The sequence below is a fragment of the Lissotriton vulgaris genome, chromosome 1_1, assembly GCF_964263255.1.
Source record: "Lissotriton vulgaris chromosome 1_1, aLisVul1.2, whole genome shotgun sequence".
NCBI classification, from domain to species: Eukaryota; Metazoa; Chordata; class Amphibia; order Caudata; family Salamandridae; genus Lissotriton; species Lissotriton vulgaris.
In genome coordinates this window covers 1,256,207,351-1,256,225,493 of record NC_141685.1, presented here as the reverse complement: position 1 = coordinate 1,256,225,493, position 18,143 = coordinate 1,256,207,351, and the positions used below count along the sequence as shown (strand labels likewise).

At 49.4% G+C, this 18,143-nt stretch overlaps 1 long non-coding RNA gene across 2 annotated transcripts; it reads right to left on the bottom strand.

Moving 5' to 3' along the window:
* Nucleotides 1-7,191: 7,191 nt before the first annotated feature.
* On the bottom strand, nucleotides 7,192-8,299 carry LOC147748950 (uncharacterized). Of its 2 annotated transcripts, none has more exons than XR_015309844.1 (4): nucleotides 8,220-8,299; nucleotides 7,981-8,137; nucleotides 7,788-7,843; nucleotides 7,192-7,679 (listed from the first exon to the last, which is right to left on the bottom strand). It is a non-coding gene; the product is annotated as an uncharacterized LOC147748950 (long non-coding RNA). The 2 variants fall into 2 exon arrangements; XR_015309843.1 differs by having other exon boundaries at nucleotides 8,065-8,137.
* Nucleotides 8,300-18,143: the final 9,844 nt, after the last annotated feature.

Here is an 18,143-nt window from a genome sequence, read left to right as displayed (position 1 = left end):
TCTGGCGGTGTGTTGGATGACTTGCAGAGGCATTAGGGAGTGAATCTGAAAGTAGTGGCATGTGTATCTGATGATCCTGTGTAGGGTAAGAGGTTCATGTGTAGCCCAGCTAGGTCCCAGTAGGATGGTAGGGGTGTAGGGGCTCACGTCCTGTCTCAGTGGAGGCGGAGTGAGTGTGGGACGGTGTGTACCACATTGTCCCGAAACCCTGTCTCAGGGCCTGGAAAGTTCCCTAAGGGAGCGCCAGGTCAGGGGCCTAGGCTGTACTTACAGGTCATTTGAGGAGGATCTTCCTGTGTCTAGAGGACGGTGAGTGTCTGTAACCAGAACTCCGGCGGTCCTGGAGTTGGGCAGTACCACTCATAAGTGGAGGGTGCAAAAGTCCTGGTTCGCTAGGCATTTGACCGTCTAGAGTGCTTGACCATTTGTGGGGCCCCTGGAGGTCGTTCCCCAAGGAGGGGGGAGGCAAGGTTCAGGTTCAGCCTGACCTGGAAGGAAGGGCATCTGTAATCAGTGTCCTGACCGGTTTTGGCTTCCAGGGGTACCGCTCCAAGGTGGGAGGGTGCAGAACTCTGGAAGGGGGTGCAGAGGGACGGTGTACTTACCTCTGACCCCGGTGCAACCTGAGGGTTTAGATCCTAGGTTGGGAGATTAGGAAACTTCCAGGTCAAGAAGGAATCTCTGCCAAAGTAGATCAGCTGAAGAGACTGAGGGTGCTGTCTTTGCTGTGTGATCTGGGGCTCACCTGCAGTTTGTTGTTTCCACTAAGGTAGAGGAAAGGGGACTTTGCTGTGTGCTGCGTCCCCCCCACCTGCTTGAAGAGGGACTGTGCTGTGTACTTTGTACCCCCGAAGTGAAATACTTTCCAGATCCCAGGTGGTAGACCAGTGATGGAGTGAGGTCCTGATCTGCTAGGAGATATGTGTTCTGGTGGGTGCTTCCCTGAGAGGGTGCGGAACCCCAGAAGTAGAGGTAGGGTGGGGCATTCTTGCCCGTGACCTCTGGTCAACTTGAGGGTGTGGTCCCTAGGTTGAAGGATCAGTGGTAGTTGTAGCTACTCTGAGAAGGAGAGTGGAGAATGGCTATTGTGTGCCAGGGGTTACTGCCCCCCACTCTGTGAAGTGGTCAGGACCTGTGACATCTGGATGGCCTAGGGCCTGATCCTCGCCGTGGATGACTAGAGAGTACCAGTGGGGTATCCTAGTTGGACCAGAGAGCTCTTGTTGAGAGAAATCCATGTGGGTTGAGAGTGGCGTAGAACCGGAGGGTGTCCCCGCCGTGCGGGCCCCTGTCCGTGTTTTGTCGCCCAAAGCAGGGAAGCCCATCAAGGGATTGATTCGTCTACACTGCGTTTTGGCTGGAAGGGGGTTGTGTTGAACATGGCCCTTTTTGGCAGGTTCACCTCGAAACTTTTTGCTTTTGCCTAGCCTGTTTCTGTAACCTGGTGTTGGTGATTTTAGGTCACTGCGCGACTTTTCATTGTGGTCCAGTGTAAAGTGCGTGCGCTCTCTGTGTGTGTGGTAAGTGACCTGCCCTCCCATAGGAATGCATGGGGAATAGGTGTGACCATGGTAGTTCCTGATGTGTGGGGAGTGCAGGGTCGAGTTTGGTATGTGCAAACTCGTGAGATTGAATGCTGCGCAATGATGTATGCGGCATGAATGTGTCTAGTGTGGAAGATGGCATGTTTGTGTAATTTGTGTCTAGCGTGTGATTGGCTGGAGCTGGCTGGTGAGCCTGGCTCCAAGAGTCTGGGTGGGTCTGCCCCGGTGGTGAATGGAGTGATTAGCATGCTGATGTGAGGAAGGGGTGCATCTGGGTCCTGAATAGGGCTGGGCTTTCCCCACACAATGCTGGCTCTACCCCCTGTGGTGCGTCTGATGTCCCTAGCCTGGCCAGAGAAAGGAGTTCCCCATAAACCAATTGTAGCTGGTTCTCACATTGCCTGCACCCTACTAGACAAAGGATTTTGGGAATAAAAAGGGGCTGTGTCCCCTTACAAAATGTTCTTGTTTCTTACTGGAATCTGCCAGGGGCGTGCTGCTGCTTGGGCCCAGGGGAAGGCTTGCCTCCCTGGGCCCTGCCCAGCCCCTGGATGTCCTACCCCTGGATGCTGGAGGATTTTCCTTATGCGGAGCTGTGTTGCTCCATCTTTATTCTTCCAGGACTGCTGGGACTACTTTTTGCGGGCTGTTAATGATGCCAGGTCCTTGAGCAGACCCCCAGCGCCTTATTTTGGGCAGGAAGCGCTTTATTTTGGTCTTTAGCGCTGGGGAGTGCTTTATTTGTATTCCAAATGCCTGGGAGCGCTTTATATCGCTCTAGCGCTGTGGGAGCGCTTTATTTGTTTCTAGCGCACCAGCGCTCTATTTACTATAGCGATAGGGAGCGCTACCGTCACTATGGCAGGTGCCCCCCCTGCATTTTGACCATGATATGTTTGTTTAAATTGCGGGTGCCGTCCCGCGTCATGGCCGCCTACATTTGGATTTGATACCGAGGGAGCCAAGAGGGGGCCCGGGTGAGGAGGAGGGCGGGCACTCCTCCGGAGAGAGAGAGCCCCGCAAGCAGGGTGCTTCCTGATGAGCAGCCACGTCCGGGAATGAGGAGTCCCCTGCACCGGACCCCGGTAAGTCAGGGCTGGGCAGGGGACATGGGCGTCTTCCTGTTTCCGCTCCCCGAAGGAGCAGATGGTGTTGGTGGTGCCAGTACAAGGCACCGCGCCCGAGCGGCCCCGGATGGCAGTGAGCCGCTCTAATGTGCACATGGGCAGTAGGGCTCCCGTGGGGGTACAGAGAGCCCCGGGGAGGGCCCGTGCCCATTTGTTTACAGGTCCCCGTGAAGGGCCTGGCCTCAGGTTGTCCCTCCAAGCCCTGTGGGGCTTCCATGTTTAAGAGGGCCAGAGGAGCCAGAGTGCTCCAGTGGACAGTATTTGTTCCTGAGGCCCCAGGAGCAGTGTCGTGTCTAGAGCCCCGTGTGGCTCCAACGCTCAGGCCAGCACCACCCACACATGAGGCACATGGAACAGCAGAGGATGAAGAGGCGGATGAAGGTGACATTGTGGTAAGAAGGATGCAGTAGCATTCAGGCAGTAGCAGTAGCCATCTGGCCGGTTTCAGCTTGGTTCTGCCCTCTGCATCATCACCTTCCACTGTCCCCCTATACACTCTGAGACACTCACTTTGGACCTCGCAATGGACTGCTATATTCTGTTTCATTGCCGATGACACAGCAGACAGACTGCAGACTGAACTCTTCCTCTTCCTTTGGACTTGTCATTCCCCGAAGGACTCTGGCTGGCCCTCTACGGGCCAACATTGTAATGTGGGGTTTGCATGGCCCTGTACTGCTCCAGATGCAACACTCCACTAAATGTGCATTAAACATTCCGAATCACACAGATGTGTCGTGTCTATGGTCTTTTATGTGTGGTAGTATTGATTAATGTAGGGTCAGTGAATTCCTCCTACGTCCATGTGGCTCATGTTGTTGGACTTGAGTCACATGGTGACACATCGCCAAATAATGTCCGGGTGGTGCCGACACAACAACAGCAACACACGCATTTTTTACTACCTTGTCCAGCCCCGTACGGAACAACGCCCAGAGCCCCGGGGTCATTGTTCAAACACACACGCTGGACTGGCATATGCCAGGCCTGCCCACTACGCTTATGCTCCAGGGGACGACAACAACGCTACATGTGCCAGGTCTACCCTGTAGTAATCTGCTGCTCACAGGTCTAGCATGCCCCAGCCACTCTCTCACGGCTGGTTTACACCCACACCCATCCTGCACACACGTCTCAGCACATGTGACCCTGCCAATAAAAAGGGCCAGGCGCACGTGCACAATGCTGTTTCCAACCTCTCTCAGGGTGTATCTGTGTGCATGTAGGCATGGGGGCCCAGGGGCCTGCGACATCACATTCCGCAGGCCTGGAGTTTACATGATGGCGTCCGCACCACAATACCCAATCATAGAGGATCAATGAAAGTGGGGCACAGACTTAGTGGCACCGAATACACTGTGGCCGGCACAGGCACACCACCACAGGACGATGGCTTTCGGTGCACTGAGGTAGAGGCACCGTAAGTGCACCTATTGCCTTTCTTTGGCAAAATCCTTGAGGCTTATGTTACAAGCTGCCTCAGCACATTCATTGAACACTCACACTACCTGGACCCCCACCAGGCTGGGTTTAGACCCGAACACTCCACTGAATCCATTTTGCTAGCCGTCCACGACGAGTTGAGACGAGGCGCTGACCAAAACATGTCGCAGGCGCTCGTCCTCCTGGATTTGTCGGCCGCCTTCGACACGGTCGACCACAATCTCTTGGTCGACCGTGTCGAGGACGCCGGCATCCATGGTATCCCCTTAAAATGGATTGCCTCCTTCCTCAGCAGCCGTCATCAAGCTGTACGCCTATCCAACCTTGTATCGGAAAACAAGGAACTCACCTGTGGGGTTCCTCAGGGCTCCTCCCTCTCCCCGCTTCTATTTAACCTCTACATCCGGCCACTTATATCGGACCTAAGGAAGAGGGACATAGCCATCTTTAACTACGCTGATGATATTCAGCTTGTTTTCACCATTGATCCTTGTCCCGCCGCAATCAAATCCTTTCAGTCCACCCTGACATTCATTCGTTCATGGATGAACACAAGCCAACTCAAATTAAACCTAGATAAGACTGAGCTTGTTCTCACCAGTCCCTCTTTCAATCCCTGGGACCCCAGCTTTTGGCCACTCATCTTGGGTCCTCCACCTACCCCCTCCGGAGCAGTCAAGAGCCTTGGAGTTACCATCAGCAGCGACCTCACCCTTAAGCCTCAAGTAAATGCCTTGATCTCTTCTTGTTTCTTTCATTTGCGCAGGATCAGGAAAATCAGCAGGTTTCTTTCCTTTGAGGCCCTGGTCCAGGTCACATTGGCCCTAGTAATGTCACGTATTGACTACTCCAACTCCCTGTATGCCGGGATTCCCGCCTACCAGCTGCAGAAGCTTCAGTTGGTCCAGAACCAGGCAGCTAGACTCGTGCATGGCCTACCCAAATCACATCATGTGAAACCCCTCCTCAAGGGCCTCCACTGGCTCCCAGTGGCACAACGCTGCCTGTTTAAAATTGGCTGCCTGACCCATAGAGCTCTCTCATCTCATGGGCCTGCTTTCATCTCCAACAGAATCCAGAGTTACATTCCTAGCCGTTCCCTCCGTTCGTCCAATGCAAATCTCCTGACACCCCTCACCGTCAAGCGCAAGAAACACGGGGGCTGAGATTTGCTTTTCTCGCACTCCAATTCTGGAACTCACTGCCACACACCTTATGCCAAACGGAGTCCTATCCCATGTTCAGAAAATCCCTTAAAACATGGTTATTCTCTCAGGCGTACAACCATTAAACCATATCCCCCTCCCCCTGATCACGTTTTCCCACCCCAGCGCCAAGAAACCATTGGTGAACGAGCGCTATACAAATCCTTTTTATCATATCATTATCATATCATCATATCAAGTGCTGAGCGGGTGCGCAGCCTGCGATGATGCCGGGTGCACTGGTATGTCCTCTGCCATGGCGAAATCAAGACCCAGCACCAAATGTGAGACCTGGTGTCCTGCGGAGTGGGGCTGCACGATGCGCAGGGTGCCATGTCCGTGGGCCCCGGGCTTGTGGTTTGCAGCGACAAGTGGTGAGCCCTCTTTTCTAAATGCTGGTGGCGGAAGGTGAGCAGTGAGGCCTAAGTGCGCTGGGGTTGGCATGCACCGCTAAGCGGCAGGAGGGGCTGGGGTGCAGCTGCCTAGGTGCACAGGGGCGGACAGGCGATGATGTCATGTGCAATTGTATGTACTTTGCCATTCATGTATCTGGACTCTGTTTCAGATGACGGGTCTGTCGCAGATGTGGGACCTGGTGAGCTGCACTACAAACCGGCACGTGGTTGGAGAAAAACCCAGTGGCAGCAGGTGGGCAGTGTGGCCTGGGTGCCCGGTGTCGGCACTCTCTCTCCCTGTCCCTCTGATCTTTTCTCTATCTCTCTCTCCCCCACCATGTCCGGCTATCTCTCTCTACCCCACTCTGAAAGTCTATCTCTCTCTAACTTTCTCTGTCCGTCTATCTCTCTCGCTTCCCCTTTCTGTCTGTCTACCTCTCTCCCCCTCTCTATCCATCTATCTCTCTCTCACCTCTCTTTCTCATCTTCGCTCTCTCTGTGTTCCTTGATGTGTGCAGGACACACATTCTCATCATGGTTTTTGTCTTGCAGGCTGTGACCTACGGATTGTCCTGAGGGGTGCCACCATGTGTCTTCATTTCTGTTCTGTTTTTGTTTTAATACATTTTCATTTGTTGCTTCGAAGGTGAATGTGTGATGCTCATTTTTGTGTCGACACATGCATGTAACCAGATGTGAATGTGCAACATCAGGCAGATTATTTGGTACATGATTCAGTGTAGTTGATGTGGCATGTGTTTGTCTGGGGGGCGGGAAAGGGGGTCCTGGGGGAGGTGGCGGTGGGTGTTGTGGCCCTCTTGGGTGTCCGGGCTGATGATCAGTGGCTCCATGGCATCTGTTGTTCTTCAGGTGTGGCTCTGGGCTGGGCTCCCGTTTGTGGTGCAGGCTGCGGTCAGACTTTACACCAGGTCAGAGTAGGTGTTAGTTTCCTGCTGCTAACGTGCCTTAACGTGCCTTATCGCATGTTCTGTGATCTGATCGCCGATCTGGCTGGTCATTGAGAATGTTACGGAGTGATGTTGTTGCTGCTTTTTGCTCGGGAATGCCTACTCTGTATCTCATTAGCGATAGTTGCGGGGGTCATCTGTGGCGATGTTTTTTGTGGCTGCTATCGCAGGTAACTTGGTGCTATGGGCTGTTAGCACCAGCTTGTGAATGGGGCAATGAATTTATTGCGACTTTGTCTGCGATAAAGTGCCGTTAACTTGCCGATAGCTCCTTGAGAATATGCCCCTGAATCTGCTCACTTCAACTGTCTGTTTCTCCTGCAGAGCATAGGATTAGCACAGTGCCACTCACTCTGTGCTGTGAAATGCCAAAATATGGAGCAACTGGGGTTGGCTCTAATCAGTAAGGCTGAGCCTAAATAACTAAACAACAAGACAGGAGTGCCAATACTGATACTCTATTAGATATCTTACTTTGTCCACCAAAAGAAGTCACCTGATCAAAAAATGGGGAATGCTATTCAATAGCTGTTTTATTAATCAAATGAAATTTAGAAAGTACATTTATTTTTCACTTTCGATATGTACAAAATGAAGTCAAAAATGAAGAAATTGGACACAAAACAAGGCAATAAAATCAACCATACATTCATAAGTCAATCATATCACAGTCATACCACAAACATGCACACATTCATACTAAAATACTTAACCTAAATTGAGTAAAGAATAAACCGATAGGTTAAGTATTAGGTCTGCTGTCTAACTGAAAACAAGTATTTGCAATAATTTACACTATACACACATTAATTTGCATTTAAATCCATTGGATTATCTAAATTAAACATGGAATGGGTGTATAATTCGTGACACCTAGTGTGGCAACAGATTACCACTAGGGTAATAAACAAAGGGAGAGCAGACGCTGGACAAAGGAGGCCTACGCGTTTCAAATCCTTGGGGTTTTTGGAGGGATTCTCATCAGGGCCATAGCACACTGAAAAAGAAAAGAAAAAGAGAGCCTATGTACACAATTCTTTTACAAAACAGGGGGGGGGGCAGAACCACAATGAGCACTACAACACCCAAAATAACCTCTGCTTACCAACAAGGAACATGTATCCAACAGAGCAGATCAGAGAGTAGAAAGATGTGGGTCACCTATAAACACAAATCCAAAAACACGAAGGAAAAACAGGAAAGAATATGTCAGCTCCTGTGTGTATTCTCAGATGTGAAGTCTACTAATACAGGGTGCAAACATTTTGGGTGAAATATTTTGATCGGGGAAGACTGACCTGTAAGGGAATACACTTTATTAGTAAAAGACCGTGGTGGAGACAGGCGTTTTTTAGGAGGCAAAAAAGGTGGAGACTTCTTACCCGTAGTTCGGGTCGGGCGTGCTAGAAAGAGATCGATTTTCTAAATAAGTCGAGGGGGTTCCTGGGATTCAGGCTGGAAGGAAAATGGAAAGCACTTTAGTAAAGCGAGCAACGTGGGGATTCTGAGGAAAACGAGTGAAAAGACATCGGCTTACCGGGATCGGTAATCGGTTTCAGCTTGTCAGAGTCCAACAGCGTTCAATCGGCACTGCTTCCTCGCGCATGCGCTGAGCATGTTGTTTTGGAGATGCAAGGTCTTCTTTAAAAGCAGGACGCTGATTACTGGGGCATGCGCACAGGTGCTGAATAATATCCAGCTTCACGCAATGGGTGAACAAAGGTTGTAATCAGTGCAATACAGAGCCACAAAGTCAGTTACATTTGTGGAAACGGACAGTTGTATGACAGGGTATTGGTCCCGGTGAGCAAAGAAATCAAGTGTTACATTACTCAGGCGGGATCATGTACTAAGTACGTTATAATTCCCCGGGGTCAAATGAAATATTGGTCCCTTTATTGAAAGGAAAGGCAGAGTGGTTGGGCAGTTGTTCCAACGAACTGTAAAAATCAAATCTTGTGATACATTAAACAGACAGCGGGAACGGTTAGTTCAAAAACTAAGGAGGTGAAATAGTAGGGCTTGTGCACTTTTAGGTGTATTAGTGTAGAGACATCTGATTTGTTAAGGATTTTTGCAGATATAGGTGAACTTACAGGAGTGGAGATAATGGGGTCTTAAAGTTTGTATATTTCAGATAGTTTGTTTAGTCCCTTTACGGCTGTAACGAACTTCACAATTAGATAAGCTTCACGTTTAGAGATTTTCAAGTCCAAGTTTCCACCACGTAGGTCTTTTTCCACGCGGGAGATGACGGTCCATTTGAGGTCATTTATGCGATGTTTGCTACGGATCCAATGGTTGACCAAAGGTGCATTTTCTACTTGATTTTTTATTCTTGATTTGTGTTGGGCAATTCTGTGGCGGATTTCTTGGTTCGTCTTTCCGATGTACAGGAGTCCACATGGGCATAACACTCCATACACTACGTACTTAGACTTACAGTTGCTAAAGGTCTCATGTTTTCACGAGATGCCATGATGTTGAAATAGCGATCCCTCTATGGTCAATTCACAACACATGCATGTGCCACATTTGTGGTGGCCGACAATGGGAGCTAGTCCCATCATTCGTCTCAACGATGGTTGTTCTTCCCTTTTCATAGCTGCTCTTCTTTTGGTGGACAAAGTAAGATATCTAATAGAGTATCAGTATTGGCACCCCTGTCTTGTTGTGTAGTGAAATGACAAAAGCCTTTTTCCACTCCAGGCACAGTATTACAGCTTTGGATTTGTAAAATACCATCTAAGCCAACCTGGAAACCCCTGATATGTGTTTTGCTATCATTATAGCACTTCAGAGAGGTTTAGATTTGTCCAGATGCAAAGGAGTACCCACTATAAGTCAAAACAATGCCCTTTCGGGCTTAGAGTGCAGCATACATTATGACCAAAAAAAGCATAGAACTCTGGGTAGTTCCCAAGTTTAGGTAGAGAGCCGCTCCTGTATAGAGCACCCTACAACACCAGTGACACTCTGAATCTGTGCAACTCAAATGTCTGGTTTTCTATCAAAGTTTTTAAGTATAGAATTAGCACAGAGCTATCCACACAGAGCTGTAAAATTGCAGAAGCTTTTTACCACTCTAGACACAATAATAAAGCTTTGGATTGCTAAAATGCCGTCCAAGCCAACCAGAAAAAACAACAACTGGCACATATCATTATAGCTCTTCAGAGAGGTTTAGCTTTGTCCAGTCATAAGGGAGGGCCCAGTATAAGTCAAAACAGTGCGCTTTCAGGCTTGGAGAGAACACTTAATCAGTACCATGAGCACTTTATATCAAGCACTTTAACAGAGTGAAAGGCTTGAGCAGTATCTATAAGCGCAGGTCCAGCCGCTGGGAAAGCACCACCCCCGAGAAACCAGGGGACAACGGGGCTTGGTATTATTTACCTATTTGTGGGAGCGAATTTGAGGATTAATAATGGACCCACATGCCGGGGCCTATCTGCGGGATTTAAATTGCCAACAGTTTTGATAGGGAAATCATTCAGGACTTTAATTTTACAGTTTTGAGACTACAAGACCCAGAATTCTCTGCGCAGTTTAATTTGAACAGCCCATCAAGGAGCGTTCAATGATGGATTTATATAGAGGGCGTGGCCAGAACATGCACATACTCACCCTCCAAAGCCTCTGAGGAAGGAGTAGTTGACTCTGAAACGCGTCAGGCATCACTGATGGGTGAGCTGTTAAATGGTATCGGCATGCTGGGGAAGATTTTACCGATTAAAGGCTTGAAGCTTTATTGTGTTGCTGGAGTGCTTCCCGCCCGAGGGCACCTTATGAGCAGTATCTTTAAGAGGCAGGTCCAGCCGCTGGGAAAGCCCCACCCGAGAAACCAGGGGGTCACGGGACTTGGTATTTACCTATCCCTTTGTGGGAGCAACATCGAGGATTAATAAAGGACCCACATGCCGAGGCCCATCTGCCGGCTTGAAATTGCCATCAGTTTTGATAGTGCAACCATTCGGGACTTTAATTTTACTGTTCTGAGACTACAAAGCCCAGAATTCTCTGCGCAGTTTCATTTGAATAGCCCATCAAGGTTCGTGCAATGATGGATTTATATAGAGGGCATGGCCATAACGTGCACATATTCACCCGCCAAAGCCTCTGAGGAAGGAGTAGTTGACTCTGAAACGCGTCAGGCATCACTGACGTGCGAGCTGTTAAATGGTATCGGCATGCTGGGGACGCTCTTACCGATTAAAGGCTTGAAGCTTTATGGTGTTGCCCCGGATACTTACCAGTAATCTTCATTACTCCGAGTCCTTGTCTTCCTCGCCACAGTAATCACCATTGAGCCTCCGGCTCACACAGAAACTACAAGTCAAATTTTACATTCTAGTCTCCCTCTCCCTCTCCCAATATGGCCCCCGGTGGCAACAGCCAATCCCATAAAGGGGCACAGAAACAGACAAACGATCTGAAACCCAAGCCGCATACATGAAGCCACCAAGAGGGCCGGGAGTGAAGGGAAACTATACTGTGGCGAGGAAGACAAGGACTCAGAGTAATGAAGATTACGGGTAAGTAACCGGGGCATTACCTCCTCGTCCGTCTTCCTCGCCACAGTAATCACCATTGAGCCGATACCAAAGCACATCAGCGTCATGAAAGAAAAACAGCCCACACCAGGAAGGCAGTATAACAATAAGTTTAATAACACCAGGCATATAAACAAAATAAATCCCCTCAAGGAACACCAGCAGACAGCACAGAAGACGCATAGGAGACCGAGCCCCCACCCCCAACCTGAAGACGGTAATGGGTCATGAAGGTATGAGGTGACGACCAAGTGGCAGCCCGTCAAACATCCTCCATGGAGACCCCTTTAAATGCCGCCCAGGAGACAGCAACAGACCTGGTTGAACAACACTGAACAGGAAGAGAGGGAACCTCGGCAACAGATTCATATGCCAACAAAATAGTTTCCTTGATCCAACGACTGACCGTGGAAAGGGAAGGCTTCAAACCTTGTTGGGACAAACCAAAATTGACAAATAAATTGTCCACCTTACAGAAGGAAGACGTGCGGGACAAATAAATCAACAATGCACGCCGAGCATCCAAAAGATGTAAAGGCGCCTCTTCATCCGAGGAAGGATCCGGGCAAAGAACAGGAAGAACCACCTCCGCAGACCGATAAAAGAAGGAATCAACCTTTGGGACAAAGGTAGGATGAGGGCGCAAGACCACAGGATCCATCAAAACAACCGAAAAAGGAGCAGACCGGAGAAAGCCCCCAACTCCCCAATACGCCTGGCAGAGGCAATAGCCACCGGAAATACGACCTTAAGCATCAAATATTTCAAATCAAGCGTTTCCAAAGGCTCGAAAGGAACCAATTGCAAAGAATGCATCACCAAAGGAAGGTCCCAAGGAGGAGGACATAGGATGGGATGCGGCAATTGGAAAGACAGAGACCTAAAAACCTGTGCCACCAATGGAGCCACTGAAACCAAAGGAAGGACATGAAATGCCCGAATGGCGGCCCACTGAGCACGAATAGTAGAAATGGCTAAACCCAATTCAAAACCCTCATTCAAACAATCAAGAATGCGAGCCGGTTCCACAGAATCCACAGATAAATCGTGACGAAGACACCAAGAAGCAAAGCTGTCCCAATGCCTAGAATAGGATTTCAACGTAGAAGGCCTCCTGGACTGCTGAATAACCCCAGCAACAGTCAACGAACAACCACCATGGATCAGGGAATCCCTCTCAAGAGCCAGGCCCGCAGACCCAGGGATCGGAACACAGGAAGCGGAAGCAGAGGGCCCAACAGAGGGAAAGGCACGAATGGCAACGCCCACCCCGTTGTCACAGCCAATTCCAATAACAGGGGAAACCATGGGTGACAACTCCATCCCGGAACAATCAGAAGGGCAAAGGACCACTACCTCTTGATTTTCTGCAAGACAGCTGGAATCAGGGGAACAGGGGGAAAGGCATACAGGAGGTCCCGCGGCCTAGGGAACGACAGAGCATCCACCCTCCAAGTATCCCTGCAAGGCATAATTGTGCAAAAGCAGTGGACCTTGGCATTGGACTGGGACGCAAAGAGGTCTATAATCGGAGACCCAAACATCCGCCTCAATCTCCTGAATATCAAGTGCGTCAGGGACAATGAACACCCGGCTCAGACAGTCCGCCACAGTGTCGCCAGGTGCAACTCCGCCCAAGAACAAATCTGACGACTGAGGCAACTGAGAGAAAGAACTCTGCAACCCCCTTGATGGTTGACATACGACATCACAACCTGATTGTCCGTCCGGACCGGTACATGGTGACCCAACAGAAGATCCGAGAAGGCCAACAGGCCCAACTGAACCGCCTTCAGCTCCTTGTAGTTGGAAGAACAGGATATCACAGAGTGAGACCAAACCCCTTGCGTCGTCGAATCCCCCAGAAGCACCCCAGCCCAACAGGCTGGCATTGGTAGTGAGAATCCGAGACGGAAGAACCATAAAGGGGCGACCCTGAGACAGATGAACCTCTTCCAACCACCAACCCAGGGCCAGGCCCAGAACCCAGGACCACCCGAATCTCGGTTGACACAGGGATCAATACACTCATATCTAGAGAACAGGGGTCCCAATGCAACAAAATGTGGGACACCACAGGATACATGTGTAGGCGAGCCCAAGGTACCATTAACAAAGATGCGGACATCAGACCCTGGAGAAGTGTGGCTCAATGGTTAGAGCGGCAGACCCTGATGCAGAGGTCTAGCCCGGGACCAGGGTTCAATTCCCTGCCTCGGCGGGTCTTGGGCTCAAAAATTCCACGGACCTGATAATTCTCGCCTCAGTGCCTATTCTAATCATAGAGTCCCACTCTGCAACTCTGGGCAATAGCTTGCCTAATCTCCACAACGGCCCCCACAATGCTAAGGATGCCTGGCCTCCACCCTGGGGGTGCCCAGGAGTGGACGCCTCACAGGGAAAGCCAGGACAGGTTCCACAGCGGTATTCATACAAGCGCCTGGAGACCCTTGCGGGTGAGTAGTGCGCTATACAAGTATCAATTTACATTTACATTTTACCCTGCACCTTCAACCACAGGCTCACAGGATGAGAAGGACCCAACAACAGGGACCGAACAGCAGATATCAGAGTCACAATCCGAGCAGGGGGCAGGAACACCATCCCCAACTGAGTCCTGAAAAGTGCTCCAATGTAAGTCAATTTCTGTGCAGGAACCAGGGACATTCACCAGGAATCCGTAATTTTTCAGGACATGGCACACCCTCCGGACATGCAACTCCACCTTGGAAAGAGAAGAAGCAGAAATCAAAATCTCGTCCAGATATGGAAAAACACTAATGCCCTCCCCATGTAAATGGCCGATAAGAGGAGCCATAACTTTAGTAAAAATCATGGGTGAAGAGCAGAGCCCAAAAGGCAATACCTGAAACTGATAGTGTCGACCCAGGATGAAGAATTGCAGAAACCTCTGGAGTCGGAGTGGACAGGCACATGAAGATACGCATCCCTCAAGACTATCAAGGCCAGAAAATCCCCTTGAGAAACAAGAGGAAGGATCACCTGGAGAGAAACCATCTTGAACTTATGATGGGGAATGAAAGTATTCACCCACTTCAAATCCAACACAGGTCTGAGATCCCCTGTGCGCTTGGACACCAGGAACAGAATAGAATAAACTCCCAACCCTGACTGATCGTCTGGCATGGGAATCACCGCTCTTTTACTCACTAGGGAATCGATGCCTTCCAAAAGCGCCATCCTCTTCAGAGCGTCTCTGGGACAAGGAGTGGACCTGAAACAGTCTGGGGGAGTCTGGGTAAACCCAAGACGAAAACCTTCGTAAATCACTTGAAGGACCCATTGGTTCGAAACAGTCTTGTTCCAAGAGTCCCGGAAGAAATTCAGACGACCCCCAACCGAACCCACTCCAGGTGCAATCCAGTCATGATTTGGAAGCGGGAGAGGAGGAGGTGGAAGTGCCGGAGAACCAGGACTTGTCAAAAGAAAGAGCACTCCGGCCACGCCCCCTCCCACGAAAGGGCTGGTGCGCACGGCCCCTCCGCGAAGGACCAAAAGCTCTCTGTGACCCAAAAGCACGGAAGCGACCAGCCCGTTCAGGAGCAAGCAGACTACGGTCCTCCGCCGTCTTCTTAACCATATCATCCAACGGGGAACCAAATAGCTTCACACCAGTAAATGGGATTTTCATCAACAGACCCTTCTGGGCAGCATCAGCCTTCCAGGAGCGGAGCCACAACTGCCTCCTAGCAGCGACAGAAGACCCCGCTGCAGAAGCAGCAGCCCCCAAAGAATCAAACGACACGTCAGAAAGTAGACGAACCTGCTGCTCCATCATAGCCAGCATAGAAGATACATCTTTCCCTTGGTCCATCAATTCTGCCAATGTTTGAAAGTCTTTAAGTAAATATTGGATGGCGTAAGAAGAATAGGCTGCCACCCTGATGGAGAAATTAGCAGCAGCGAAAGTGTGCTTCACCGCATTATCAACCTTACGGTCCACTGGGTCAGCAGGAGAGGAATCCTCCGAAAGAACAGTGCCATGAGACGACATACTAGCCATCAATGAATCAACCCTAACTGAGGAAGGAAACTTCTCAGAAAAGTCTTGCAAAGGATAACGTTTATTCAAAAAACGTGGAAAAGAGCCCTTGTCCACATCCTTCCACTCCGTCTACAAAACCTTCAAAACAGAAGAATGAAGAGGCAAAGATTCTGGCACTGGGCGCTAATATTGCGTAAATAAATCATCTTCCAAATTCACAACAGAAATAGGAAAAACCAAATTAGTACGAATGTGACCAAGCACCACCTTAAGGTCGGCACCCTGCACAAAATGCCCCTTGAAGTCCACATCCTCCTCTGTATCAGAATCAAGAGCAGGAGCTGCATCAGATTTTGTCTTCTTAACAGGAGGAACAGCCACCTTATCCAGCAAAGCAGCAGCCACAGCAGAATTAATCATCGCAAAAAATCCATAGAAGGAACTGTCACTCCAGAACCAGAAGCCAAATCCACAAAGCCAGGATCAGCCACAGCCGATGAACCACCTTCCATGACTGCCACACACGAGTGAAAACACACAGGCCCCATTCCGAAAATACGACCGGAAAAAAGAGGCCGGATGTTGCTAGGCAACCAACAAAACCTCCCACTGCACTCCCATTACACAACTTATAAAATCGGAGGAAGTCCGGTGCGCCTTCCTAACGAAGCCGCCAGACCCCAACAACAAACATGCAGTGGAGGCAAACAATCAAGGTAAGGAGCAACGAGGAAGCTCAGCAACTCCATGCCCCCAACAGGGGAAGAATCACACACCAGGAGCGCCTAACGTCCGCATAGCAGGACACGCACAACATTGCAAAATGAGTCATAAAGACCGCTAAGCAGGTCAAGACTCGTGTGTCCCCGCAATGGAGGCCGACTCCCATGCGAGCCCACCCCCATGGAAATCCCGAGTCCGCTAAAGCAGGACTAGACGAGACAAATAAAAACGGCAGATGAGGGGAATAGATAAAAAAACAATGAAAACATACACCAACATTCCCTGAAACCAAAACCCCATAAGGACCCAGAGCCCAGCTAACGCAGGACCCCAGCCCCACTTACCCGCAACGCAGGCACACAGCACTCGGAGTAGTGCAGAAACAAAAAAACAGATTGTTTGTCTGTTTCTGTGTCCCTTTATGGGATTGGCTGTTGCCACCGGGGGCCATATTGGGAGAGGGAGAGGGAGACTAGAATGTAAAATTTGACTTGGAGTTTCTGTGGGAGCCGGAGGCTCAATGGTGATTACTGTGGCGAGGAAGACGGACGAGGAGGTAATGCTGGAGTGCTTCCTGCCCGAGGGGACCTTGTGAGTAGTATCTATAAGCGGCAGGTCCAGCCGCTGGGAAAGCATTACCCAGAAAAACCAGGGGGCCATGAGACTTGGTATTTACCTATCCTTTTGCGGGAGCGACATTGAGGATTAGTAATGGACCCACATTCCGAGGCCCATCTGCGGGCTTGAAATTGCCAACAGTTTTGATAGTGCAACCATTCAGGACTTTAATTTTACCGTTCTAAGACTACAATGCCCAGAATTCTCAGCACAGTTTCCTTTGAACAGCCCATCAAGGGACGTGCAATGATGGATATATATAGAGGGCGTGGCCAGAACGTGCACATACTCAACCGCCAAAGCCTCTGAGGAAGGAGCAGTTGACTCTGAAACGCGTTAGGCATCACTGACGGGCGAGCTGTTAAATGGTATCGGCATGCAGGGGATGTTTTTGCCGATTAAAGGCTTAAAACTTTATGGTGTAACTGGAGTGCTTCCCGCCCGAGGGCACCTTGTGAGCAATATATATATATATTACCTACTGGCGATAGCCAGTAGGTATATATAGTTAGGATTTTTTTCCTATGGGATTTTTGAAAATTCTATGTCGAATAACTTTGGCTTATGAGGACAGAATTGGCTGAAATTTTCAGGAAAATGGAACATTTTGTTTCTGAGCAGCCCCTGAAAATTTGGGGGGGTTTCGTCAAGGGGGGGCCGAGAAAAAAGGGGGGTCCCAAAACGTGTTTTTCCCATGCAATTTTCCATAGGGCGGTTGGCCTCACTTTTAGCCTGAACGGCTGAATGGATTTACACCAAACTTGGCAAAATTGTAGGGACTGGTAGCCCGATGTGCCTTTGCTATGTCTCAAGATATAGGCTCCAGTGGTTTTTACGAAAATTAACTTTGAAAAATATATATTGGGCTACATTGGGCTATATATATGTTGGAGCCCAAATGTAGCCCAATGTAGCCCAATGTAGCCCAATGTAGCCCAAAGATGGCCACCAGAGACAAAAAAAACCAAATGTAGCCCAAATATCAGCCAGATGTAGCCCAACTATAGCCCAATGACAGATTGTCCCAGAGTGTTCTAAAGAACAACTAGAGTGCTAACAGTCCTACTTATTACAAAGGTATGGCACACCTGAAGCCATCTTGATTGGAATAAAGTGGTAACTCTTAAAACATTTAATTTAAAAAGGAACAAAATGAGGGGGTTCATTTTGCCATAGAAAGTATGATTAGCGAATATATGACGAAATCCCGCATACCATCAGTCCGCAAAAAAAATCCCGCATGTACTATTAGGCCGCAAATTAAAATAACGAAAACTTTTAGAACGAATATGCCTTTAGCATACACTAAACAACTAAACTACCCTAAACCCTAAAACACTACCCCCAGCATGACCCTACACTACACAAACAGTACAACACTACCCTAAACACTAAAACACTACCCCCAGCATTACCCTACACTACACAAACACTACAACACTACCCTAAACCCTAAAACACTACCCCCAGCATGACCCTACACTACACAAACACTACAACACTACCCTAAACCCTAAAACACTACCCCCAGCATGACCCTACACTACGCAAACACTACAAC